The sequence below is a fragment of the Dromiciops gliroides genome, chromosome 3 (genome assembly GCF_019393635.1).
Source record: "Dromiciops gliroides isolate mDroGli1 chromosome 3, mDroGli1.pri, whole genome shotgun sequence".
NCBI classification, from domain to species: domain Eukaryota; kingdom Metazoa; phylum Chordata; class Mammalia; order Microbiotheria; family Microbiotheriidae; genus Dromiciops; species Dromiciops gliroides.
The window spans coordinates 225,200,083-225,226,966 of NC_057863.1; the positions used below are offsets into that span (position 1 = coordinate 225,200,083).

At 37.4% G+C, this 26,884-nt stretch overlaps 1 pseudogene; it reads right to left on the reverse strand.

Annotated features, from left to right (window-relative positions):
- Positions 1-13,393: 13,393 nt before the first annotated feature.
- Positions 13,394-24,458, reverse strand: LOC122747376 (annotated as a pseudogene).
- Positions 24,459-26,884: the final 2,426 nt, after the last annotated feature.

Here is a 26,884-nt window from a genome sequence, read left to right on the forward strand (position 1 = left end):
TTGAAAATCAATCTCAGAATGTCTACATAAAAATGTGTTGCCTCCAGCCCAGATTTCTTCTGAATACATTAAATCAAGTCCAGAAGCTCTTCTGAGATTCATCTTAATGATGCTGCCACTTCGTACTGCATAGCAAGGTGGCCAAATGTCCTGGGTAGCCTGATGAAAACAGCTAAAGCCTGTGTTTATTTTTCTAAGAAACATCCAAGGACCCATCCTTTCGTTTAGGTGGGGCTTTGTTCTATCTCTGCTTCTGCAAAGGCTAGGAGGATTTTTAGGAGATTCAGAGGTTCACAGTGCATTGACTTCAGGGTTAGTCTCAGGTGCTGCCTACTTCTGTGAAGTCTTATCTGAACCCTTTCAACCCTAACCCCAACTGATGTGGGCTGTACTTTCCTTTGTCTGGACTGTTTTATGTTCATAGTGCACTGTTGTATTGGCCTAAGATTATATGCCCTAGTATTGGGAGTATCTATTAGGCCAGGGCTTCCTAAACTCTATTCGTGACCCCCCTTTTTTTTGCAGGGCATTGAGGGTTAAGTGACTTGCCCAGGGTCACACAGTTAGTAAGTGTCAAGTATCTGAGGCCGGATTTGAACTCAGGTCCTCCTGACTTCAGGGCCAGTGCTCTATCCACTGTGCCACCTAGCTGCCCTCGTGACCCCTTTTTGCCCGAGAAATTTTTACACAATCCTGCATATGTAGGTATACATAATCTTCTACTGTTGCCAGTTTGTTTGCGATCCCCACATTCAGTTACACTACCCCATATGGGCTCAAGACCCACAGTTTAAGAAGCTAGGCATTAAGCTACATTGCCATTTCAACGTATATGTTGCTTACACCAGTAATCTCACCCCATACTTGCTTATGTAAGTAGCCACTACACTAGGAGATTACATTAAAAATGCTTTTCTTTTTTTCCCAAGCAAATTTTCTTTAAAAAAACTTTTTAAATGGAATGAAATGAAATTGAATTAAATTAAAATCTAAAAATTTTACATTTAAATTAAATTTGAAGCAATCATAACTAAACACAAACATTCCAAATGTGAAAAAAGAAAATTATATAAAGGAAGCCAAGAATTTCTTTTACATAACTGATTTTTTTTTTAAAAAGCATATATTAAACTTTACACAATAGTAACAGAATTACATTGTTTATGTCCATAGGTAGGTTCTATTAATATTCCCTTTTTACAATTGAGGAAACTAAAGCAGACAGAGGGGCAGCTAGGTGGTGTAGTAGATAGTTGTTTCAGTCGTTTCTGACACTCCGTGACCCCATTTGGAGTTTTCTTGGCAAAGATACTGGAGTGGTTTGCCATTTCCTTCTCCAGCTCATTTTACAGAAACTGAGGCAAACGGGGTAAGTGACTTTTTCAGGGTCAAACATCAAGTAAGTGTCTGAGGCTGGATTTGAATTCAGAAAGATGAGTCTTTCTGACTCCAGGCCCAGTACTCTATCCACTATTGCATCTGTTTTTTTTTTTCAATAATACTATAGGATAATTATGTGGAATGGCTGGAAAGTCACCCTTTATTGCTTATAAAGTGTGGATGTTTGTGCTTCTGCTAAATATTTACAGATTCCAATCAGACTGATTGGCTATGGGGCATAATGTTACTATGTGTTGTGATGGAGGTGCTACCTCATAATCTACCAGTCATAGATGTTTTATAACTTGAATTCCTGGGAAGGTATAGGTAATGGCTTTTAGGATATATTTTAAGAAATATCTAGAAGAAAGATGATGGAAGAGTAGAAGCTGAATTGAGATCTGAAGAAAATGGAGTTCATCCTGTCTTGGCACCATGTGGACTTTCCAGAATCAAGTATTTAGCCAGATCTCTGAATCTGTGCTCTGCTTTTCCCATGTCAAAGATTCTGAAAGGTGTCGCTCATTTTGTTGCTGATGTCAAGGGGAGGTTCACAGTGCATTGACTTCAGGGTTAGTCTCAGGTGCTGCCTACTTCTGTGAAGTCTTATCTGAACCCTTTCAACCCTAACCCCAACTGATGTGGGCTGTACTTTCCTTTGTCTGGACTGTTTTATGTTCATAGTGCACTGTTGTATTGGCCTAAGATTATATGCCCTAGTATTGGGGGTATCTATTAGGCCAGGGCTATATTAATCAGACCAGGTTGGGTGGCTGCCCCCTCCCCCAGAGACAATGTCCTTCTCCTGTGACTCTGAGAAGAAGGAAGCAACTGTTAATTGCTTCGTTCCTCCAGAGTATTGCCTCAACTCTTCTCTAAGAGATAAGGGAGTTAAAGCAGGAGAACTCAGTTCCTGTTGTAGATAGCAGCATCTACTACTGACTCTTTATGTATTGACCTGGTACTTCCTGTTCCCTTTTTGCTACCATTTCTTCCCACTGTTATGGAAAGAAAATAGTGAGTGCTAAACATTGTTGTATATTTAGTGTTTGGGTAGGGCTGGGCAGGAAAAACTAAGACAGGTCCAGCTTCACCAGGCTATGTGGAGGCAAAGAAGGAGGCTTTACAGACAGTGATTTCCACTTGGAAATTGGGGCCACTTTAAGCCAGTACAAGATGGATTTAAAGGAGAAAGGATAAGCAGAGAGGCTAATAACCTCGAATGAATCCAAATACCCTAGACATCATGAAGATAAGATTCTTGGAGCATATATGAGCCAGCTGTGGACTGGGGAAAGGGCAGTTTGTGGGTCCCTTTTTGGATTTCTTTACAATTGTACATACTGGTGCTTCTTTATACCTATTTCACTTTCAAGAAGCTAAATAATAAGAACTTTATATGACAGAGAAACACCTCATTCTTATCCACCTTAACTTATATGTTCATATCTATTATATAAAAGAAAGTACTCTGGGGCAGCTAGGTGGTACAGTGGATAAAGCACTCGCCTTGGATTCAGGAGGACCTGAGTTTAAATCTGACCTTAGACACTTGACACTTAGTAGCTGTGTGACCCTGGGCAAGTCACTTAACCCTCATTGCCCCACAAAAAAAAAGAAAGAAAGGCAGAAAGAAAGAAAGAAAGTACTCAATAAAGAATTACATTTCTTATGATGCCAGCAATTGTTCTGTTCAAATATCATGATAAAATATTTTAAAAATGAAAACAAGTTTACAATGGATGTCTGTATCTGGGAATAAGGTAGTGTTCATATTTTCATGAACACAGAAGTTTTATCCTTCAGTGTTTGTTGAAATAATATATTCTTCTCAAAACTAATCACATGAATTTTCTTTCTCAACAGACATTGATAGTTGTCAATTCAAAGTATATCTTGGATGAAGTTGAACTTTAGAATTTTGGAGTACTTTCCCATGGAATGCTCCTTTGGGAGGTGATGTTATTAGGAAAATAGTTCCAAACTGAGATTTGAATTTATTATTATTTTTTTTTTGCTTTGGACTATGCTTCAAACCTATATTTCTGCAGATTAACTGTTAACATCAAATGACTGTTTTCCAATGACTAATTTCTCTTTCAAAGGCAAAAACATGTTACTAGTAGTGTTCTGGCAAATACTTAACAACAGGCTTTCCAGAAACAAAAAAGAAGCACTTGATACATTTTTAAGTTTGACCTTCATTATTATTAGCATATTCTCCATGATTTTCTTAGTCTAGGAATGTAACTCTGTAAAAGGATAAATCAAGCCCTGATCTGTAGTGTTTGTTGATTTCTGAAGCATATATGTTCCCACTGAAAATTTTAACAATAACCTCTCATGAGTTGCTATAGGTTGTGTACATGCTTCTCACCTCCAATAACATTCCTTCTATTTTTTCCACTGATCCATCAAGAATGTGCATCTTAAGAACACAGGGACTGGAAAGCAGTCTCCTTCCTGAAGTGGAAGTGTTAGCTAATATTTTTATATTGGACAGTAATGGGACATTGTACACTGCATTCTATTTAAGTTGCTTGCTGATAGATGACAATAGATATCAACTGAAGTATAAAAGCCAGCTGTACTTTGTGGGAACTAGAATCCTTACATGCTTCAAAAAGCAGTTCTTTCTGCAAATATCTGAAACTTAATCCCCATTATGTGGTGGTTCTCTCCACCCATTCACTGGTATGCAACTACATAGTTTGGGATTTTTTGCTTTATGAATACCATGTAGAAAAAAATCACCCATTTAGCAGCATCAGAAAGAAAAAGCGACCTAATTATATAGCGATGTTTCCCAGCCAAAAAATGAAATAGAAGATGGCAATGAGGTTTTAATTTTCATAATGTTACAGTGGTCTCCATTTCTTCCCATGTTCTTCTTTCATGTTGAACCACCGGTTTTTATTATTGTGCACTTAGCTTGATCTTTGAAAATGCGTTTTTAGAAAACTTTCAGTTGATTATGGCCACTGTGAAAAGTCTTATAAAAGCTTATATGATCTTTCAGTGTTAATGGTTTGCTTCTATGGCATCAGAACTATCTGCATCAACTCTTTGCATTTTCCTTTTGTTTGATTCTCCTCAGCTTTCCATAATTTTGAAAAGAAATTTATTTGTTCCTCCTCAATTGCTCTAGCAATTTAGTCTCAAAAATATATGCATATATTAATATATATGTACACATACAAACCATACACATATGTATAGGTATGTATATGTGTTCCTAAATGTATATATATGCCATATATGGACATATATGGACAACATATCTTTATGTTAGAATAACAAGTGGATTTCTATTGCTAGATTCTGTCTCTTATTATGAGTAGAACTTTCAAGTAGTTAACTAGAAATGTCATATTAATAATTACTAGAAAGGATAAACTTATGTAGAGAATATAATGGATCCTATCACTTAATATGGTTTGGTAACTACAATCTATTCATCTATTTTTTTTTTTTAGTGGGGCAACTGGGGTTAAGTGACTTGCCCAGGGTTACACAGCTAGTAAATGTTCAGTGTCTGAGGCCGGATTTGAACTCAGGTACTCCTGACTCCAGGGCCGGTGCTCTGCCTACTGTGCCACCTAACTGCCCCTATTTTTTTGATTAGTTTCATATATCTTTTTTATGAAACCTATAACTAAATGGCTTCTGTGTTCAGGCACATATTAAATATGAATAAATATTTAAATATAATATAAAAAATAACATATATAAATATAAACATTGAATTAGAAGATGAGAAGAGACAAAGGGGGCAGCTAGGTAGCTCAGTGGATAGAGCACTGGCCCTGGAGTCAGGAGGTCCTAAGTTCAAATCTGGCCTCATACACTTGACATTTACTAGCTGTGTGACCCTGGGCAAGTCACTTGACCCCAATTGCCTTACCAAAAAAAAAAAAGAGAGAGAGAGAGAGAAGAAACAAGGGACCAAACCTTTCTTGGATAAGGTTAATGTGAAAAGGTTGGTGAAATCAAGTTGGGAGACTCCACACTGTCATTAGGAAAGAAAAGATGAATTTTAAACATATTCTAGTTATTGGTTTTCAACTTGTAAAATGACTTTCCCTTTGTAGTTCAATATAGGATCATAACTTTAGGACTAGAAAGGATTGTAAAAGCCATCTGGTTTAATCCTCTCAATTTACAGGTGAGGAAAGGTTGTGGCTTGCCCAGGGCCAGTCAGTCCATTTATGAAGCATCTACTATGTGCCAGGCATTGTACTAAGACCTAGGGATACAAAAAGGGGGCAAAAGACAGTCCTTGCTCTCAAGGAACTCACAGTGTAATGGCGGGGGGGGGGGAGGGGGGACACAACACGCAAACAGTTATATACAAACAAGCAAGCTACCAGCCCTCCACCTATATTCCCTTCCACTAACAGTTCTTCTATTTATTCCTCTTTTGTATAATTTGCTCCACTTCACCTCTCCCTATCCAATTTTTTAAGGATCATTCCATCATAATGAACCCAACCCCAACCCTTCTATCTCTGTATACTCTTTTGAACTATTACTAGGATAAAATTCTTAAGAAGTACAAATATTTTCCCATATAAAGAGTAAACAGATTAACCTTATTAAATCCCTTATAATTAGCCTTCATGTTTACCTTCTTATGTTTCTCCTGAATCTAAGTCAGATTTTCTGTCCAATTATGGTCTTTTCCTCAAAAATACCTCAAAGTCCTTTAGTTCATTAAATACCCATTTTTTTCCCTTGCAATATTATACTCAGCTTTGCTAGGTAGGTTATTCTTGGTTGCAAACCCAGTTCCTTTGGTCTTCAGAATATTATATTACATGCCCTTTGGTCTTTTTTTTTTTCAGCACAAATAAACCAACTTTAATAGATTATTTTGTATTTATAGTGAGCCGTACTCCAAGGAGCTCAAATGTTTTACAGACATTATATCTAATTAATCCCCACAACAACCCTATGAGGTAGGTAAACGGGTAGGTATTGCTCCCATTTTACAGATAGGGAGAGTGAAGCACAGAAAGGTTAAGTGACTTGCCCAAGGTCACACAATTAATATACTGAAGAGCAGGATGATTCAGAATCTGTTTCACAACTCCCAGTTCAACATTCTATTCGAATTGCCTCATGAAATCTTTCACAAAAAGTGTCATTAAACAATGTATCAAGAGTAGTACAAGGACATAAAAAACAAACTGATGGCCGGAGGCAATGAGGCCCACATACCCATGGCTCCCACATCCCTTTCTCCCAAGCTCACAGCTACTATCTCTAGTCATCTTCTAAACACAAGATTTATAAGACAGAGGTCATGTGACTCAAGAGTAGGACTTTATATAGGTTACTCACCCTTTAAAGATACTTCATAGAAATTTTTGCTCCAATATGGGACTACTATCCCACTGAACATGTACATAGTTACACAGCAATCAGCCACCATTTACAACTTAAGACAATCGTTCCCATTTTTATCTTAATCACAATCAATCAGACAACTTTATAATGCTTTCTATATTGGTCATTTTTCTTGCTTACTATATTATATTCCTTACTTCCCCACCCATCAGTTTAAAAATAAACTACAGTTTCTGACAACAACTTAGACTTTTTACTTTGCTTCAGTTGCATTAGAAGTAAAAAGTAAATTTAGAACTATCACCCCCACACCCCCTACCTCCACAAATCATTTTATGAAATATAGGGTAGATGTTGTGAACAGAGAAAAAATGTATGACTATCACGGAACTCAATAAAAATGCTGCACCTTGCAAACACTTGTTAGCAACTAACATGACATTATGCAAAGGACTTCTTTCTTTCTGAACACATACTGTGGCTTGACCCATGAAATAAGATGATTCAGCCTTCACTTTCTTCCTTTCCCCTGTACAGAAAGAGCTGTAGAAACACAGCTCTAAATTCCAAGATAATTGGGTATAAGCCCTTATGATAAAAATCTCATTTACTTCCATTTTCAGGACTTTCTCTTATGTGTGGTTTTTCTTTCTCTTCTTTTCTTTTTTTAAAATTCTCTCTGCAATGCAGGTAGGTCAAGCAGGCTAGGTACAGTTTGTACAGAAAATTCTAGCCAAGATAAGGCTTTAGAAACTTCACATCTTAAAAAGCAATTTGTTAAAATACAGCTCTGCTTTCTTCCTGCACATTTGTTTAAACAGCCCAGTTAGTTAAGTGACCCTGTTAAAGATCTGTTCAGATGAACGAACAGGTGAAGTCTTTTCCTGAGCTAAAAGTAAATGCTAATTATAGCAGCAAAGAAAACATTCTTTTTTCATATTTTAACAGTATTAATAAAATAACTTTAGAAAATTACAGTAAAACAAAACCAAATTACTCTCTGAATAGGGGTGACAAAGAACATTCAAAGCCTGATGGCTATTATTTGAAATATGTATTCAATGATTTTTCTATAAGTTCCATTCAGCCACTGTCAGACAACATACTGATGCATGGAAAAGTGACAATTGCAATAGTTTACATATATTTTACACTACACATTACCTGGTGTTGCCATAATTTAAATAGTGTCTAAAGTTATTTTTTTAAACCCTTTGGTCCTTTAATGTAGAAGCTGCTAAATCATGTGTCATCTTGACCATAGTTCTATAAAATGGGATCAGGTGGCTGCAAGCTTCAGCTCACTCCTCTGCCCTAGAACCCAAACCAGGGACCCTCCTCTCCTGCAAGTGACCACAATTAGCCTGCCCCCTACTACTGCACTCACCCTGCATGTGCTTTTACCTCCTCACCTGTAGCCACAGCCTGGGATACTGTCTGGTCAATGAGCTTAGCCCACATCCAGGAGAGGGCATCTACAATCTTCCCTGGAGCAGTCACCCAACCCCCACACAGTCAGAAAGCTCCTGAAGCTAAGGCTGCTCCTAGGGCTTGCTGTCTGTTAACTCCGTGGTAACTATTGGGAGGTATTTGCACTCCAGTCAGGTCAGCCCACCCCAGGATGTCAGAGCTTTCCTAACATCCTTCCAAGTCGGATGACTGCTTTATTCCAGCTCTTAAATATTTCTATCACTCTAAAATTTACTTTGAGGCATTGTCTTAAGTTATTTTGGGGGGAATTTGGGAAATCCAGGTAGTTTCCTGCCTTCCTATGCCATCTTCCCACTACACATTCATCTTGGTAGGAAGGTGAGTACCTCAGATAAAAAGTGTCATTGGAGTAGCCCTTGAAATAAATGAGGTTTCACTAGTTTGTCCAAGCTATGTCAATCTGCCATAAGCAAAGACAGGAATGAATCAATTTATTCATCTGAACCAAATTCTAAAGTAATATCAGTCATTTTTACCTTTAGGCCTAAAGTTGGCTTAATTAAAAATTTCACTTCAATCTGTAGCATATTTCTATATTAGAATCTATCAACAAGTACTTATCAAGTACCGATCATGTTCCAGGCACTTTGCAAAGCTCTAGAGAAACAAAGACAAAAAATGAAGCTGACTCCTGCCCTGAAGGAGGGTACATTTCTCAGGGGGAGAGGATAATACTGCAACATAGAATCATGGGTTTTAAAGCTGAAAAGGAAATTCATGATCATGTAGTCCTACACTTCCATTTTGATGAAACTGAGGCCCACTGAGAGGACGCGATTTTAATCATAAAATTAATAAGTGGAAGAATTGGATTTTGATCCGAGGTCTTCTTACTTCACATGATGCAATGCTCTTTCCACAATACCATGCTATGAGCACCATAGGATTTGCCCTTGAATTGAAAATATTTATTATAACTTATCTTTTTTCTCTTTCTTTCTTATCCTTCCTCCCTTCATTTCCCATTTTTCCATCCCTTACCTTCTTTCTTCCTCCCTTCCTTCCACCTTATGATCTACAATTGAAATCTGATTCCTTGTTAGCATAGCAAGATAGCTCTACTTTTGCTCTGGTATGGGATGAAAATGTCTATGACCATTAACTCAATTCAATATCCTGAAATTATATTTTTTTTAAAAAAATGAATACTATAGTTTTTTTTTCCTTTATTTCTCTTGGTTTGATTGCTAGTTTTTATTTATTTTTCCAAGAATTTATTATTTCTTCATACTACTGTTCCCTCTGGCTGAACAACAACAAAAAAAGGGGTGGGACAACCTCATTACAATTATGCTTGGAGCAACAAAACTAATCCCCACATTGACCATGTCTGAAAACATATCTCATTTTGCATTTTGAGTCCATCATCTCTGTAGCAGAATGTAGCTAATGTGCTTTACTTGTGGTTTATCATTGCAATGGTCAACTTTAAAGTCTTCAGTGTTGTTTTTTCTTTATTATTTTGCTTTCATCATATAAACTGTTCTCCTAGTTTTGCTCACTTCACTCTGTATCAGCTCATAAACATTTTCTCAGTTTCTTCTGAAATGTTCCATTTCATTATTTCTTATGGTCCAATAACATTCTATCATATTAATAAACCAAATTTGTTTAGATATCCCCCCTAATATGTGGTCACCTTCTTGACTTGCAGTTTGGGGACTACCGTGAAAAGAGATTTTACAAGTGTTTTAGTATATATGGGTTCTTTCCCTCTTTCTTTGACATTTTAGTGACTTTGTGAGCATAGTTTCAAATTACTTTCCAGAATGGACCAATTCACACCAATATCAACAGTGTGTCAATGTGCATGTTTTCTCACAACCTCTCTAACATTTGTCATTTTCTCTTTATGTCAGGTTATAGAATCTCATGGGTGTGAGGAAGAACCTCAGAGTTGTTTTCATTTTCATTTTTCTAATTGTTCGTAATCTGGAGCATTTTTCCATATGTCTGTTGATAACTTGGTTTCTTCCTTTGAAAGCTACCTCTTAATTGACTGACTATTCATTGGTAAATGGTTCTTAGTCTTATACATTTGAGTCAGTTCCTTATATTACTTGGATATGAGACTTTTTATTGGAGAAACTTGCCACAAAATTTTTTTTCTCATAACTTACTTTCTCATTTTAATTGCATATTTTATTTATGTAAATGCATTTTAATTTTATATATTCAAAGGTTTCTATTTTTTTGTAATCCTTTGTATTCCTTCTTGGTTATAAAGTTATACCCTATCCATAAAGGTGAACAGTAATTTCTTTCTTGCTTCCATAATTTGTTTATCATATCACCTCTTATGTTTTATCAATTTGTAGCTTATCTTATTATATGGTGTGATACATTGGCCCATAACTGATTTCTGCCAAACTGCTTTCCAGTTTTCCTAGAAGTTTTTCTCAGATAGTGAGTTCCTATCCCAGGAATAGATGTCTCAGTTTATCAAATACTTTGTTAGGATATTTGGATGCTTTTGTGTGTTGTATACCTAATTAGTATCACTGATTGACCTCTCCATTTTTTAACCAGTACTAAATCATTTTAAAGATTACTATTCTCTAGTATAGTTTGAGATCTGGTACTGATACCCTCCTCCAACATTTTCTTCACTATTTCTTTTGAGGTTTTTGCCCTTTTCTTCTATATTAATTCCTTTATTATTTTTTCCAGCTCTATAAAATAATCCTGTGATAGTTTGATTAGTGTGATACTGGATAAATAAATTATTTTAGGTAGTATTTTCATTTTATTACATTGGCCCAATTTACCCATGAGTAATTGATACTTCTCCAATTATTTATGTCTGTCTGTATTTCTACAAAGAATATTTTTGTAGTTGGATTCGTTTATTTTGTGTGTATGTCATGCATGGTAGATAGACTCCCAAATATTTTATACTTTACTTTCTGTATTTAATTTGAATGGGACTTCTTTTTCTATTTCTTTCTACTAGGTTCTATTGGTAATATATAGGAATACTTATGAAATATGTGGATTTATTTTATATCCTACAGCAACTTTCCTGAATTTGTTTTAATTCATTTTAGTTGAGTCACATTTTATAAGTAAATCGTCATGACATCTATAGTTTTCATATATCATTTCTTGTAATATGGTATCCAGGATTTGTTTTTGGTCTTGATTTTCATTTAGTCTGATTAACACTAAGATTATCTCTCCTTGACCTTTTTTCCAGAGAAGTTGTCTTTCATATATATATATATATATATATATTTAAATATTTTCTTCTTTTTCAAGCTTTTGATCTTATTTTAATATTTCTTTTTGTCTCATCATTTCTGTTTGGCTCATTCATGTGGTCATTCAAATCTTGGATTTTCCAATCTGTTCTTTTAAAAAATTAAATATTATTTTATTTTCAAATAAAGATCTGCCTTCTCTTTCTCACACTTCCCTACCCACCTCCTTCATTGAGAAAGCAAGAAAAACAAAACTATTGTTACAAATATGTATAGTCAAGTAAAACAATTTTTTTCTGACTGTGTGTGTGTATGTGTGTGTGTGTATGTGTGTGTGTGTATGGGTGTGTGACACAATGATGGATCACAATTTATGAGGATTCATGATGCTCACCTTGTGACAGATTCAGAGGAGAGATTGGGATATATTTTTAGAATTATTTTTTGATGGGTAGGGAAGTAGAAGGGAGAAAAGGCTAATCTTTATTTGAAGATCAAATTTAATTAAAAAAAACAGATATAGCCAAATAAATATATTTGTGTTTGTGTGTACGTGTGTGTATATATCTATGCACATATGTATATATAAATATACATATGTATAACTTTAATCAGCTAAGATCTCCTTCCTACCCTCTCACTTCAACCCTCCCCCAAGGATATATTGAGAACACAAGAAAAACATAACCTGTTACATATATGTATAGTCAATCAATACAAATTTCCACATTGGATATGTCCTTAAAAATATTTGTCTCAGTCTTCATTGCATTCTTCACTTCTCTGTTCATGGATGTATAGCATGTTTTATCATTAGTCCTCTGGAATCCTTGTTGGTCATTATGCTCATAGGATTTTAGCAAAATAGTATTCTATCATGTTTATATACTTTAACGTTTTTATTGATCTTCCAATTTAGGGTTTCCCCTTCAGATTCCCATTCTTTGCTACTTCAAAAAGAGTTATAAATATTTTCATGGGTCCTTAGAATTTATTTTGCATAGGACTAATCCTTCCTTTAATCTGTACTCCCTCTAATTCCCCCTTCTCCCACTTCTCCTTTCTATCCTATTTCACTGTTGAATGAAATGTATTTCCACACCCATCTCAGTGTTTCATCTTTCAGTCTGTTATTTCCTCATAGTAGTCAATGTTTTCTTTGTTTAGCTAACTCAGCAGCTTTGGAGTCTAGTTTGAGGACGGGGAGTGCTTAGGTCATTCTCTGCTCTTGCACTCCTAAATAGCATATGAAGGCCCTGCTTAATTCTGTGGCTAGTCAGTGACCTAATCTAGGCTCCTCCTTCTGCCTGGGGGCAGCTAGGTGGTACAGTGGATAAAGCACCAACCCTGAATTCAGGAGGACCTGAGTTCAAATCCGGCCTCAGACACTTGACACCTACTAGCTGTGTGATGTTGGGCAAGTCACTTAACCCTCATTGCCCTGAAAAAAAAAGAAAGAATAGCCTCCTGCTTTGGTTAGGGTTAGGGTTAGGGTTAGGGTTAATGCTTGGATGCTAAATTGGGTTGGTATTTAATGGATGTTCCTCAAGGTCCCTCCTCTGTTATGGCCAGGACTCCAAGACATGCTCCTATTAAGGCCCTTTTCTTCTACTTTTGTGGGGACTACTGGGCCACCTCTACAATAGGTTTTCATTTCTGTTGCCATGGGGCTCAGGGCCATTCCCCTTTACAGAGATCCCCAGAGCCCTTAAACCTATTTTCTCTTGTTTTGAGGTTTGACTTTTCCCATGAAGCTTCCAAGAAAACCCCAAATGGGGTCACAGAGAGTCAGACATGACGGAAATGACTCAACAACAGCAACTATCTATTGCTGTTCAACTAGAAGACCAAAACTGAGAGAACTGAGGTTAGAGCTGGGGTGAAGGACTGGGAAAACAGAGTAGGATGGAGGAACTGGTTAGAAGGGGAGAGATGTTAGGTTCGAGGGTAGTGTGTAAGAGAAATATGGAAGGTTAGGAGGCTGTGAGTGGGGGTTCACAGCTTACAATCATGGAGATTGCACAGTTACAGGTGTTGGCAAAAACTAAAGGATGACCATCCTTGTGGATGACTGAAGTACAGGGAATATTAAAGTTATAGAAGATGAGAATTTTGATGAATCGTGAGAGCAGAGTGTTCAAGTCAACAACATGCATGATGACAGGTGCATGGGTAGAGAGAGAAACTGAGAGGTACTGAACAATTTAAGAAATGATGAAGTGTGAACTGGAGGTCTTTTGATGAAAGCAACAAGCATCTGGACTGGTTAATATAGATGGATTGAATGAACTTCAAAGGAGACATATGCTGAGGGAGGGCCTGGAAGTGGCTGTGAGGAGTACAGACAATCCCTCTTCCTCTATACTAAAGAGAGGACCATCTTTTGAAGAGAACTAGATTTTCATGAACACCAGAAAATAAAATAACATGAAATGAAAAGGTCTTGAACAAAGGTAAATTTGTTAACAATAGAATGAGAATTTCAGAGGCTATAAGGAAAGTATAAAGAAAAAAATAGACCATTATCACACAGAGTCACCCTTGTAGTCCTAAAGACAACCCTGATGAGGGAAAATATACTCTTCCTTTACACCACTCTAGTTCTTGGGCCCCCATTGGATGTGTTTTTTATCTACACATCCAGCCACTTAGAGCACTTAATGCATTCATGTAACAAAAGATATTTGCACATCCAGCCAAGCATAATAATGACATTTTAAGATCATAAACATAACCATGTAATTAACAAAAAGAAATAATGACACGGTATCCTAAAGTCAGTGCATAAATAATATGTCACAATACACATATAAAATTGGACCACACACTTCTTCACTGCAGGAATCTGGAAGCATACGGGGTAGGTAAACTAAAGTAACTCACAGCTTTGGACTGCATGTTTTGATGTTATTGGTTCATTTAAGAACATCTGTACCACACAAAACTGTTTCTCTGCCAACTGTTTGACTATTGGTCCTTATTACTCTTTAGCTATGGAAATCTTTCTCTACTCAAACATAGCATATAGAAATTTTCAATTTGCCATCCCTCATGAAAGGGCTTTTAGAAAGTGTTAGCTTGTAATGTGAGCAGCAGTACTCTTTAAGACAGAAAATGGCAAAGCTCACAAAATCTCTGGTATATACAGTCTGGCCAACCAGTTATTCATTCACTTACTTAGTCTTGCATTGTCCAATCAGAATGGAATTCAGAGCAATACAATTCAGATTGACTCATTAAACTAGGTGATCAGCATACCACGGCATCCACAAAGCACTCCATTATTTTTTCTTTCTCAAGTTAGAGGTGGCAACAGAGAGCAGTAAGTCTCGCCTCTCTCCATTTCTATAGTGAGGTAGTCTCATTTTCTTCAACTAAATGGGGTTGATAATAGTACTAATATTTGTACTATCTACCTCATAGAGTTTTATGAAGAAAGTACTTCATGAACTGCAAAACAGCACATAATTATGTTACTTTTTTTTTTTGGTGGGGCAATGAGGGTCAAATGACTTGCCCAGGGTCACACAGCTAGTAAGTGGTAAGTGTCTGAGGCCAAATTTGAGCTCAGGTCCTCCTGAATCCAGGGCTGGTACTTTATCCAATTCGCCACCTGGCTCCCCCCCCTCCCCAGTTACTATTATTGAAAAGAGTTTCTTGGAATAAGATTCCCAGAAGATTCCCACAATTTCTGCCACAATCAAGCCAACCTCTTTTCTCCTTTTTTTTGAATAGTTTAAACACATTTTAAACATTCAGCTCCATAATTCTTTGTAATCCTATAATCCAATTACTTTTTTTCCCAGTAGTTTTCAAAGAGTTATACAATAGTGTCATCCCATCTACAGGCAGCCAGATGGAGACAGCTCATCCATTTGTTGAGAGCCAGGGGAAAGGCCTATCTGGTTTTAAAGATTTGCCCTAGATAATCTGAGAAACATGACTTGACTGTATGCATGTTTATGTGTGCATTAATTTTTGTTAATTCATCTGTTTGCCTCATTGAGAGAGTAACATCCTCTAAAGAAGAGGCTAGAAGCAGCTAAGTGACACAGTGGATAAAGCACCAGCCCTGGATTCAGGAGGACCTGAGTTCAAATTTGGCCTCAGAAACTTGGCACTTACTAGTTGTGTGATGCTGGGCAAGTCACTTAGCTCTCATTGCCCCTCAAAAAAATAAAGAAGAGGCTAATTCAACTCATAGTTCTCAGAGTAGTTCCATGCACATGATTTTTGGGGGGATGTCAGATACATTCTTCCATATTTTCAATTTCATTATTATATTTAGGTGACAGCAGTTGAATTCACACAAATACTTTTGGATGAATTAAAAAATATGAGCACCCCCCCCCACACACAAATTTGCCTACTTTCTCTACTCCCAAATGACATTTTCCCTGGTCTTTCATCCTTTGGTGTCCTTAACATAGTCCTTAGTTTTCTTTAGAAGTGTGTTGATCAGATTTTAGAGGATTAACCTTTTAACCTCAATGAAATCATCTTCAAAGCACTTTTTTGGAGGGGCGGGGAAATGAGGGTTAAGTGACTTGCCCAGGGTCACACAGCTAATAAGTGTCAATTGTCTGAGGCTGGATTTGAACTCAGGTCCTCTTGATTCCAGGGCCGGTGCTTTATCCATTGTGCCAACTAGCTGCCCCCTCGAAGCACTTTTTTATAAGACATCATTGAAGCTCAGGAGGCAGTTAGCTTTAATTATCCTCCTGCTTCCTTTCTCTATGTGTCTTTTACTTGGAATGCTGCTAGAATAGATAACTGTGATGGGCTGGCCTCCTCCTACCCACAGTGTATTATGTAAGATTCCCTTCTCATTTAGACCATTACAAGAATACCAGTCACTTCACAGTATATTAGGTTCTCATTTCCAGCATTGCTCAAGAATTTCCCATCCACATCAAAGTAATTTTTCCTTGAAGAGAAGTGACCATTAAGTTTCCATTCCCACTGTAAGTCATTCTAATGTGCAATGGCAAATAGCTCTCAGCAATTTTCAGAAAAAAAATCAAGTTTGTACTGCAGTTGTCTTAATAAATATGTTTTGCAATGTTTTTATTGTGGTTAATTTTTCTCTATAAACATGGTGTAGAGGAAAAAACAGTCTTGAATTCTAGTCCTAACTTGAGTTACACTCCTGGGCAAGACATACTGTTTTTCACTGCTTCATTTTCCACATCTTTCAAATTAGAGATGTGTACTAAATTATCTCTAAAGTCAACCACCTTCTCCAGAATACTATGAGCTTATTATTTTTTGCTATCATTTTCGGCAATGAGTTTTCCTTACCAAATCTGAATGCATAATTCACTTTGTACATTTATAAAATAAGTTAAAAATTACTTTTTTTAACTACATGAACATGCCCTTATTTATGCTGCACTTTACTCATTAAACCTTAGAAACAATGAATTAGTTTTTACCCCTAAAGTAACAAGACATGAGGGCAAACAGGAGTAATGGATAGAAAATCAATATTGGAGTTGGGAAAACCTGTACTTGAGACCTGCCTCAGGTGAATATTGATCATGGGTGTTGGGGGGACTGGCAACCTGGATTGGGGGTGCAGTTAGCTCACCCAAAGAAATGGAGGCTCTTCACTAATCTTGTAAAATAAAGAGATTTCTTAGGAGAGAGGAATATATGGGGGGGCATGGTAAGGACTTGATCTTTTGTGTGTTTACAAAACAAAGAAAGGGGAAGAAATTACAAAGCAAGAGGAATGAAAAACTGGGAAGGGCAAGATCACTGGGAAGGAATATTTGAATAATGGGGTATCTGTAGGACATCCTGCATATCATCTTGCAGACTTTGTTATTGCTTACCAGTGTACCAGAGTTGTGCTCTTATTCCTGAGATGGGAGGCAGAGCTGTTTTTCCTTTGGGAAAGTTTAAGGATTCCTTGGGTTTGGGATCTTTGGTTTCTTGGGGTCCCACTACATTCTCACAACAATGGGTAAGTCAGTTAACTGATCAGAGCCGAAAGCAAATCTCTAAGATTATAAATTATAGTTATCAGTGGATGGCCCACATAAGTGAAGAGTTTTCACACTAGGAATTTCTAAGAAATATGAAAGCAAAGTGGGAAATAAAAGGAAAGAAAAAAAAAAGAATCAGTTTTGTGTTTCTGGATCAAGATATGACACTGATAAGCAACAGGAATCAAATGATAATGATAAAATAATAATGGTTCACATCTCTATAGCATTTCAAGTTTTACAATACACTTTCCTCATAAATAGCTGTGTGAGGTAGATATGCAATATTGGTATCTCCATTTACACCTCCATAATTCATAGACTTAGATCATCCCCACCAACTGTTTTTTGTTAGTTTGTTTTTTTTACAAATAAACCAACTTTAATAGATTATTTTGTATTTATAGTGAACTGTTCTCCAAGGAGCTAAGATGTTTTACAGACATTATATTTAATTAATCCCCACAATAATCCTGTGAGGTAGGTAAACAAGGGTAAGCATTGCTCCCATTTTGCTGAGAGGGAGAGTGAAGCACAAACAGGTTAAGTGACTGGCCCACGGTCACACAATTAACATACTGAAGAGCAGGATGATTCAAAATCTGTTTCCCAGCTCCCAACTCAATATTCTATTCAAATTGCCTCATGAAGTCTTTCACAAAAAGTGTCATTATACAAGGTATCAAGAGTAGTACATTATGAAAGTGAGGTCTTTGTTCAGCAGCCATCAAGGATATAGAAAACAAACTGATGGCCAGAAGCAATGAGGCCCATGTACATACAGTTCCCAAGTCCCTAGCTACCATCTCTAGTCATCTTCTAAACACAAGATTTATAAGACAGAGGTCATGTGACTCAAGAGTAGGACTTTATATAGGATACTCATCCTTTAAAGAAGATATTTCATAGAAATTTTTGCTCCAATATACAAAATATGGGACTGCTATTGGAATGTAGTGGGACCCCAAGAAACCTAAAGATCCGAAACCCCCAAGACCATGGGAAAAGTAGCTCTGTCTCCCACCTCAGATATGAAGTGTGGCAGGACATGATCCCAGTATGCTGATAAGCAATACTAAGGTCTGCAAGAGGATATGCAGGATATGGATGGATGCTGCATATCCTGCTAATAGCCCATTATCAAAGATCCCCTCTTAGTTATCAAGCCCCAGTCTTTGCATTTCCCTTTACTTTGTAGTTCCCTTCCCTTTCTTTGTTTTGTAAAGATACAAAAGATCAGTCTTCTCTTACTCCAGGGGGACAGTCACCAAGGTCCAAGGTGATCTGTTCCCTGGCCATATATTCCTCTCCTAATAAATCTTTTTATTTTACAAGATTTGTGATGAGTCTCCAATTCTTTGGGTGAGCTAGCCCCACCTCCCATCCAGGTTGCAAGTCCCACCCCCAAACAGGACCACTATCCCACTGAACATTTACATACATATACAGCATTCAGCCACCATTTACAACTTAAGACAATCTTTCTCATTCTTATCTTAATCACAATTTTATAATGCTTTCTGTATTGGTCATTTTTCTTGCTTACTATATTATATTCCTTCCTTCCCCACCCCGACAGTTTAAAAAATAAACTATAGTTTCTGATATCAACTTTGACTTTTTCCTTCATTCACTTCAATTAGAAGTAAAATGTACATTTAGAACTATCGCTCCCACAACCCTTACACCTAAATCATTTAATGAAATATAGTGTAGATTTTGTGAAGTGTTGAATATTAAAATATAGTTTTTGTATCTGCTTGTCTCCTACAAACAGAGAAATAATGTTTGGGGCAGCTAGGTGGTGCAGTGGATAGAGCACTGGCCTTGGAGTCAGGAGGACCTGAGTTCAAATCTGGCTTCAGACCCTTGACACTTACTAGCTGTGTGACCCTGGGCAAGTCACTTAACCCTCATTGCCCTGTAAAAAAAAAAAGAAAAGAAAAAGAAAAAAAAAAGAAATAATGTTTAATCTCTCCTACAAAATTAATAAACAGATCAGAGAAATTACATCTTATATCTCCTACCAAAAAAAAAATAAAACAGATCAGAGACATTTCTCCTACAGAACAAAACCAGATCAGAGACAGACAGAAAAAACATAATATCAATTTAATATTTTGTTGTCCGAAGAAGAAAGATAACATGGCATGATCATGTGGAGACTTCCATCCTAAGAGAGAAGCTTGGGGGACTCCCCATTTCTGAGGGTATATATGGTTTTAGTCCACTGATTGCAGGGCATTGTCAGTTTCAATAGTATGATACAGAAATCAACCCAGAAGCAAAAACAATTTTAGTTATAACAAGTATGGAGGTAATACAGAAGCATCATGATAAGGCTACAGGATTCCAAAAAAGGGTTAGGCAAGGATGAGGATGCCCAGATGTTACCATAAGATAGGGACTTACTATCCTGAGGGAAAAAAAAGTCACTAGGTATACTCTTTTATCTGCTAGCTATCTGGGTTCAGGTTTGGAGTTCAGTTGAAGGACATTTTGCTCTTATTAATCCTATTAATCCAGGGTTTCATAAAACTCCCCTTGGATAATAAGGTACCTCCATTAAATCCAGGTGATCCATATATTCAAATTAGCAGAAGAAACAAAGAAAAAATTGTGTAACTATCATTGAACTCAATAAAAATACTGTAACTTGCTGAAGTATGAAATATAACCTTGGCTTTTAATATATTTTAAATGTAAAATGTAAAAAAACAAACATTTTTTTAGTTAGCAACTAACACGACATTATGCAAAGGACTTCTTTCTTTCTGAACACATACTGTGGCTTGACAATGAAATAAGATGATTCAGTCTTCACTTTCTTCCTTTCCCTTGTACAGAGAAAGCTGTAGAAACACAGCTCTAAATTCCAAGATAATTTGGTAAAAGTCCTTATAATAAAAATCCCATTTACTTCTATTTTCAGGACTTTCTCTCACATGCTTGGTTTTTCTTTCTTTTATTTTTTAAAAAAATTCTTTCTGCAATGTGGGTAGGTTAGGCAGGCTATGTACAATTTGTACAGAAAATTCTAGTCAAGGTAAGGCTTTAGAAACTTTGCATCTTAAAAAACAATTTGTTATAATACAGCTCTACTTTCTTCCTGCACATTTGTTAAAACGGCCCAGTTAGTTGATCTGTTCAGCTGAACGAATAGGTGAAACCTTTTCCTGAGCTAAAATTAAATGCTAATTATAGCATCGAAAAAAACCTATTCTTTTTTCATATTTTAACAGTATTAATAAAATAACTTTAGAAAATTACAGTAAAGCAATACCAAATTACTCTTTGAATAGGGGTAACAAAGAACATTCAAAGCCTGATTGCTATTATTTGGAATATATATTCAATTATTTTTCCATAAGTTACATTCAGCCACTGTCAGACAACATGCTGATGCATGGAAGAGTGTCGATTTCAATAGTTTATATTTTACACTGCACATTACCTGGTGTTGCCATGATTTAAATAGTGTCTACAGTTATTTTTTTAAACCTGAAACAGAAAATCTTATACAAACAAAAAATTTAATTTCTGAAAATTCTTTCTAGTATTATTTGCAAAACTTCAAAAATGCTGATTTTATCTTTTTGGATTCCTAGACTATTCAAGAAAATTTCATATTGAAAGGGTGTGTACACTCCACTAATCACCCAGACTGTTAAAGAATGAATGGATCATTTCACAAGGAAAGAAATGACATACTGAAATGATTATATGTAATGTCAGGTTTTTTCCAAGCACATCCTCAATGTGAACAGTTAATACATTTAAGGACTATAAAGAATGATAAGGTAAGCTAGGTGGCACAGTGGATAAAGCACTGGCCCTGGATTCAGGAGGGCCTGAGTTCAAATATGGCCTTAGACACTTGATACTTACTAGCTGTGTGACCTTGGGCAAGTCACTTAACCCTCATTGCCTTGCAAAAAAAAAAGAAAAGAAAAAGAAAGAAAGAATGACATATCACCACTGCACCAGCATCTCTTTATGGTACACATTTCTTTTTTTGTTGTTTTTTTTTTTTTGGTGGGGCACTGAAGGTTAAGTGACTTGCCCAGGGTCACACAGCTAGTAAGTGTCAAGTGTCTGAGGCCAGATTTGAACTCAGGTCCTCCTGAATCCAGGGCTGGTGCTTTAGCCACTGTGCCACCTAGCTACCCCCTACACATTTCTTTGATTATTCTAACAGTTGTAAAAAAAATTTCAGAGCTTTTTTATCTCATCCAAGTTGAATAGAATAGAGGACTTAGATATTAAAATGAAAGGAAAAACTATTTAGACAGAGATACCAGTTAGTCCTGGAAAAGAAAATTTACCTTCTCTCAGAATTTTCCTAAGATATCTTAACTGATTTTAAATAGAATTTAAATTTATCCTTCAAAATAGAAAATTAAACACTTAAAAAGGGCTTAACTGATTAAAGGTAACAGAAGTATCCTTAAAAGTTGATAGAATCATCAACAATTCATATATTAGACTCTAGCAGATACAATAAATCAAATAATAATAAACTATAATTTAAGAGCCAGTCTTTCCCCTTGGGGAAGCAAAAAGCCACCTTTGACTAATTGTTCCCTTCATATACATATACTGTATATTATTAGAGAGGCAAAACATACTTGTCCCTATGACACTGTAGTTCATCGTGTTAGTCTAGTATGTCGGAAAGGCAACTACTAGTGTTGGGCCCAAGAATATTTCAGGTTAATTCATGAAAAACCAGAACATGCTCTCCAAACTGAACATAAGCTAATTGATGCAGTGTATTCAGTGCCTTCTTTTTAAATAATCAATACAATCTAGCACAGGTTCCTATTCTTTCTACTGCACCCTAAAGGCTTTCAAATTTATGGATGCAAATAATAAAGAAAAAATGCATGTCAGTTACTGGAAAGCTCCTCTGGCAAGAGAAACTGTTATCACTGATTTCAAATTATTCTTGCATGTGAGAGAAAAAAACTATATCTGGACTCTTCTCAGAGCCCTCAAGGCAGAGAGTGAGTCTGGTTTCAGGCCCTATAGCTTTGTCACTGAACCTCCCAGTACGGGGGCTGCCCGGCACATGAGACTCTGAGGAGCAGAGGCTCCTGGGCCTTAGGCCCGAGCAGGGCCTAGTGGCACAATTTGATTGGTCAAACTGTGAGTTAAGTTTTCTTTCTTAAAGAGTTATATATGGGGGCAGCTAGGTGGGGCAGTGGATAGAGCACCAGCCCTGGATTCAGGAGGACCTGAGTTCAAATCCGACCTCAGACATTTGACACTTACTAGCTGTGTGACCCTGGGCAAGTCACTCAACCCCAATTGCCTCACTAAAAAAAAAAAAAAAAAAGTTATGTATGTTAACACAACATTGTTTAAGGAGTAACTGACATTCTTGCCCAGAATAAGGTTAAGGCCTGGTCCACATATTTTGTAAAATCTGATTGGCCAACTTGTACCACCTGATGGGCTCTTAGTACTGTGATTGGTCCATGTATTTTGTGCATTCAAATTGGATGTTAATGTTATTCCATATTAAAAAATAGCAATTGAAATAACTGAAATGTAAATAGTGTGATTGGTCTGGAGGGACCCCTTGAGGGGTATAAGTAAAGGTGAGGGACATCACTTCAGTGCACTCTCTGGCAAATTCAGAAGAGTGCCCATCTTCAAGAAGATGAATAAAGATGCCTTCACTCACCCACTGCTGCCTGCTTGGATTCTTTGAGCAGTGATCTGCTAGCAATACTTAAGCTGTTAACACTTGAGCTCTATCACTAGAGCTGCACAACACTATTTAAAGAATTACACCCTTTTGCACACAAATCCAATTAGAATAAAATAATAGTTTATGTAGGTGCTAGGGAAAGGAAACTAAGAGAGAAGTACTTGGACTTCTCATGGGGAGAAGGCATGGCACAGAAGCATGACTCTGAGATACCTTTTTCCCAGAGCAAGAGACAGGCAGATACTTTTATAGAGGACTGATGGTGGTCCCATGAGGTGATCATCTGACTGTGGAAAGTTCCCTTATTGGGGCAGGACCATTCCCAACTGGTGGGGGGTTGGGGAGTTGGCTGCGGATCTCTCAAGCCATCTCTCTCCCCCTCATGCCACAAAGGCAGCAGCCACACCTAATCTTGTCTCCCCAGGGGGAGCAACAAGGTCATGTATTCTGTCAGGATAGGTGGCATCTCCTGAAGTATTAAATAGCCAAAGTTCTAAAGGAAAAAACAACCCAATAAGAAAGTTTTGTGTATTGGTGTAGCTAATCCATATATTTATTTAAATCTCTTCAAGTGCAGGGCCAAAATAATGGGCAGTTATCTTTTACTTTGATCCTTTTGTGTGCTTTATTTGCTGTGACATTCTTTGCAGTAATATTTGTATTCACTGCATAGAGTTTCTGTGTTACTAAAACCCCTTAAACAGTGAGTAATGGATGTGTTTTGCTCCACATCAACAGAAAGGTCTAAAAAATCTTCATCTTTGCTACTTATAGTTTCACAAATAAGGCATCTGGTTTCATTAGTTACTGCGCCTTGAAAGATCTCATGAACCCAAGTTGGGTCTGGGGTGCTGTTATTTTCACTGTCAATATTGCTATTAGGTAGATGGCCATTTTGCTTTTCCTCTTTTCTCTCCTCTTGTAAAATATCAGCAATTGTGTTTAGTAGATAATTAAAAAACCTACGTGCATCTTGCTGTATGTAGCTGTCAAAAAGTTCATTTTCTTTTGGTAACCCTGTTATGAACGTCTTAGGAGGTATTACTTTTTCTTCTGAGTGGCTGTACTGTGAAAGAGATCTGCTAAGAACGTAACAAGATTCTCTCTCTTCCTAGGTTGACTTGTAAGCTAGAACTTTTTCCTGAAATGGACAGCAAAAATAAAGTGCCCAAAGAACTGAATTACAGTAGCAGGTGTTTCCAAAATTGACTAATCCAAAGCAGTGTTTATCGACTGGAAACTGTTCTGGACCAATCTCTTTCTGTAAAGCTGAGGCATTGGCTCCCATGCTACAGATGGAAGCAAATTTGAGAGTGTCATTAGAATTTCCATCAGCCCAGTGCCATCTTCCACCCAACCACAGTGGTAGCAGCCCCAGGCTATGAGCACTGGCCTAGTGGAGGAGGAGCACAGTTAGGGGGCTGCCTTCACTGCCAGCTGCTCAATACCCCCAGCCCAGCTGGCTGACTGAATGACTGGCCTAGCTACCCACAGACCGAGCCCAACAACCATTTGACCCCAGTGCTCCGACACCCTCCCATCATTTATCAACTGTTATTTACAGGGCAGGCATGGCAACCCAGGTGAATCAGCAAGGCACCCTGAAGGAGAGACAAGATATACATGTGCCAGGCAAATCAAACCACCATCACATCGATTCTATGCTGATTACTGTTAATGGATGGGCAGCTAAATAGCACAGCAGATAGAGTTCTGGGCCTGGAGTCAGGAAGACTCATCTTCTTGATGTTATGAAGAAAATGAGTAGGGGGTTTGGGGTGGGGGTTTTAGGAATTCCTCTTTAAAGAATTGCCCCCTCTTGCACACAAATACAATTAGAATAAAATAATAGTTTATTTAGGTGCTAGGGAAAGGAAACCAAGAGAAAAGTACTTGGACTTCTCATGGGGAGAATGCATGGCACAGAGGCATGACTCTCTGAGATACCTTTCTCCCCAAGCAGGAGACAGGCAGATACTTTTATAGAGGACTGATGGTGGTCCGATGGGGTGATCATCTAACTGTGGAAAGTTCCCTTATTGGGGGAGGACCATCCCTCACTGGTAGAGGCTGAGGGAAGTTGGGTGAAGGGTGGCTCAGGATCTCTCAAGCCACCTCTGTCCTCCTCATGCCACAAAAGCAGCAGCCACACCTAATCTTATCTCCCCAAGGGGTAGGAGAGACTGGAATGGAGGGTGGTGGTCCTGGAGCTAACTCAGTCCAGATCCAGTGCCACTTATCTCTTTAGGTGTATCTGTCCTTTGGCTTAGTTTTTTCAAGTAGAAGGTTCTTTGATTTACTCCAGAAAACTTCTGAGGTACCCAGGGGCCCATAACACTGAGTTCAAATGCAGTTTCAGATACTTATTATCTGTGTGACTCTGGCCACACTTAGCTCTATTTGCCTTAGTTACTCATTTTTTAAATGAGCCAGAGAAGGAAAAGGCAAACTCCTCCAGTATCTTTGCCAAGAAAATCCCAAATGGGGTTATGAAGAGTCTTACAGAACTGAACCACCACCTATGGAAAAGTACTGGAGGCCTACACAGTAGCTCTGGATACTGATGACTTATAAAAGAAAATTCTCACTGCTAAAGCCCTTGGCACCATGAAATGGTTCACCATCAGAAACAGATAAGGTTATCAGTATGAATGGAATTAAAGATGTATTACCATCTGCTTTGCCTATATCCATAGAACTTTTTATCTAATTTGCAACTTAAGCCTATTCCCGTTTTTCCTTTCTCTTTTCTATTTATATCCCTAGCCCCTAGCACAGTGCTTTGTACCACAGTAAGCTCATAAGAAACCCCTTTTCAATTAGTTTACTAATTCATTCATGCACTTGGAAAATACATGATAACAACAAAAAAAACCTATTATGAATTGAGATTTACATGAGTCTATGTTTTATTAACCACAATAGCATCTACATATATTTGAAAAGTAGGCATCTCAGAATGTGTAAGGTATATCACTCAGTTTACTTAAGGGTGCTTATTTATTGCCCAGACTCAAGATGCAAGTTTGTTTGGATTTAAAGATCAATATGAAAATGCTTGGTGCTTATATGGATTTTTCTTTGTCCCCTTACAATAACTCTGTCCTCCTAGAGCATTTTCACAGGTTGAGAAACACTTTTTTTAATGTTTTTTTTTTTTTTTTAAGTGAGGCAATTGGGGTTAAGTGACTTGCCCAGGGTCACACAGCTAGTAAGTGTCAAGTGTCTGAGGCCGGATTTGAACTCAGGTACTCCTGAATCCAGGGCCAGTGCTCTATCCATTGCGCCACCTAGCTGCCCCGAGAAACACTTTTTAGCCCAAAAAAAGTGATTTTAATGAAGGGAAGTATAAGCCCAATGGCAAGATGGTGGTAGGGGGTTTATTTGGATAGGCAAGCCTTACCTTGCCCTTCAGATCATACCAGGGATGCTTTATCCCACTCTGGCTAAGAGCTGGGCCTGAAAAACATACTTAACCCATTTTTCCTGGAGTGTAATCTCAGGCCTACTCCCTCTCTCTCCCCCCCCCCCCCATGCAAAGGATTTCTCTAAACCCACAAAACACAATGAATCAAGCACAGAGTTAGCCATTCAGTCTTTAAGCAACAAGGCTTTAAGGATAGAGAAGTCTCTTCTCTCTGCACTTCATAATATACAGGGAAAGATTCTTGTTCATGGACATGGAAGAATTAACCAGATATAAATTTCCCAGATTTGGTTATGCCTCTTAGTTGATGAAACAAGGAAGCTTTGAATGT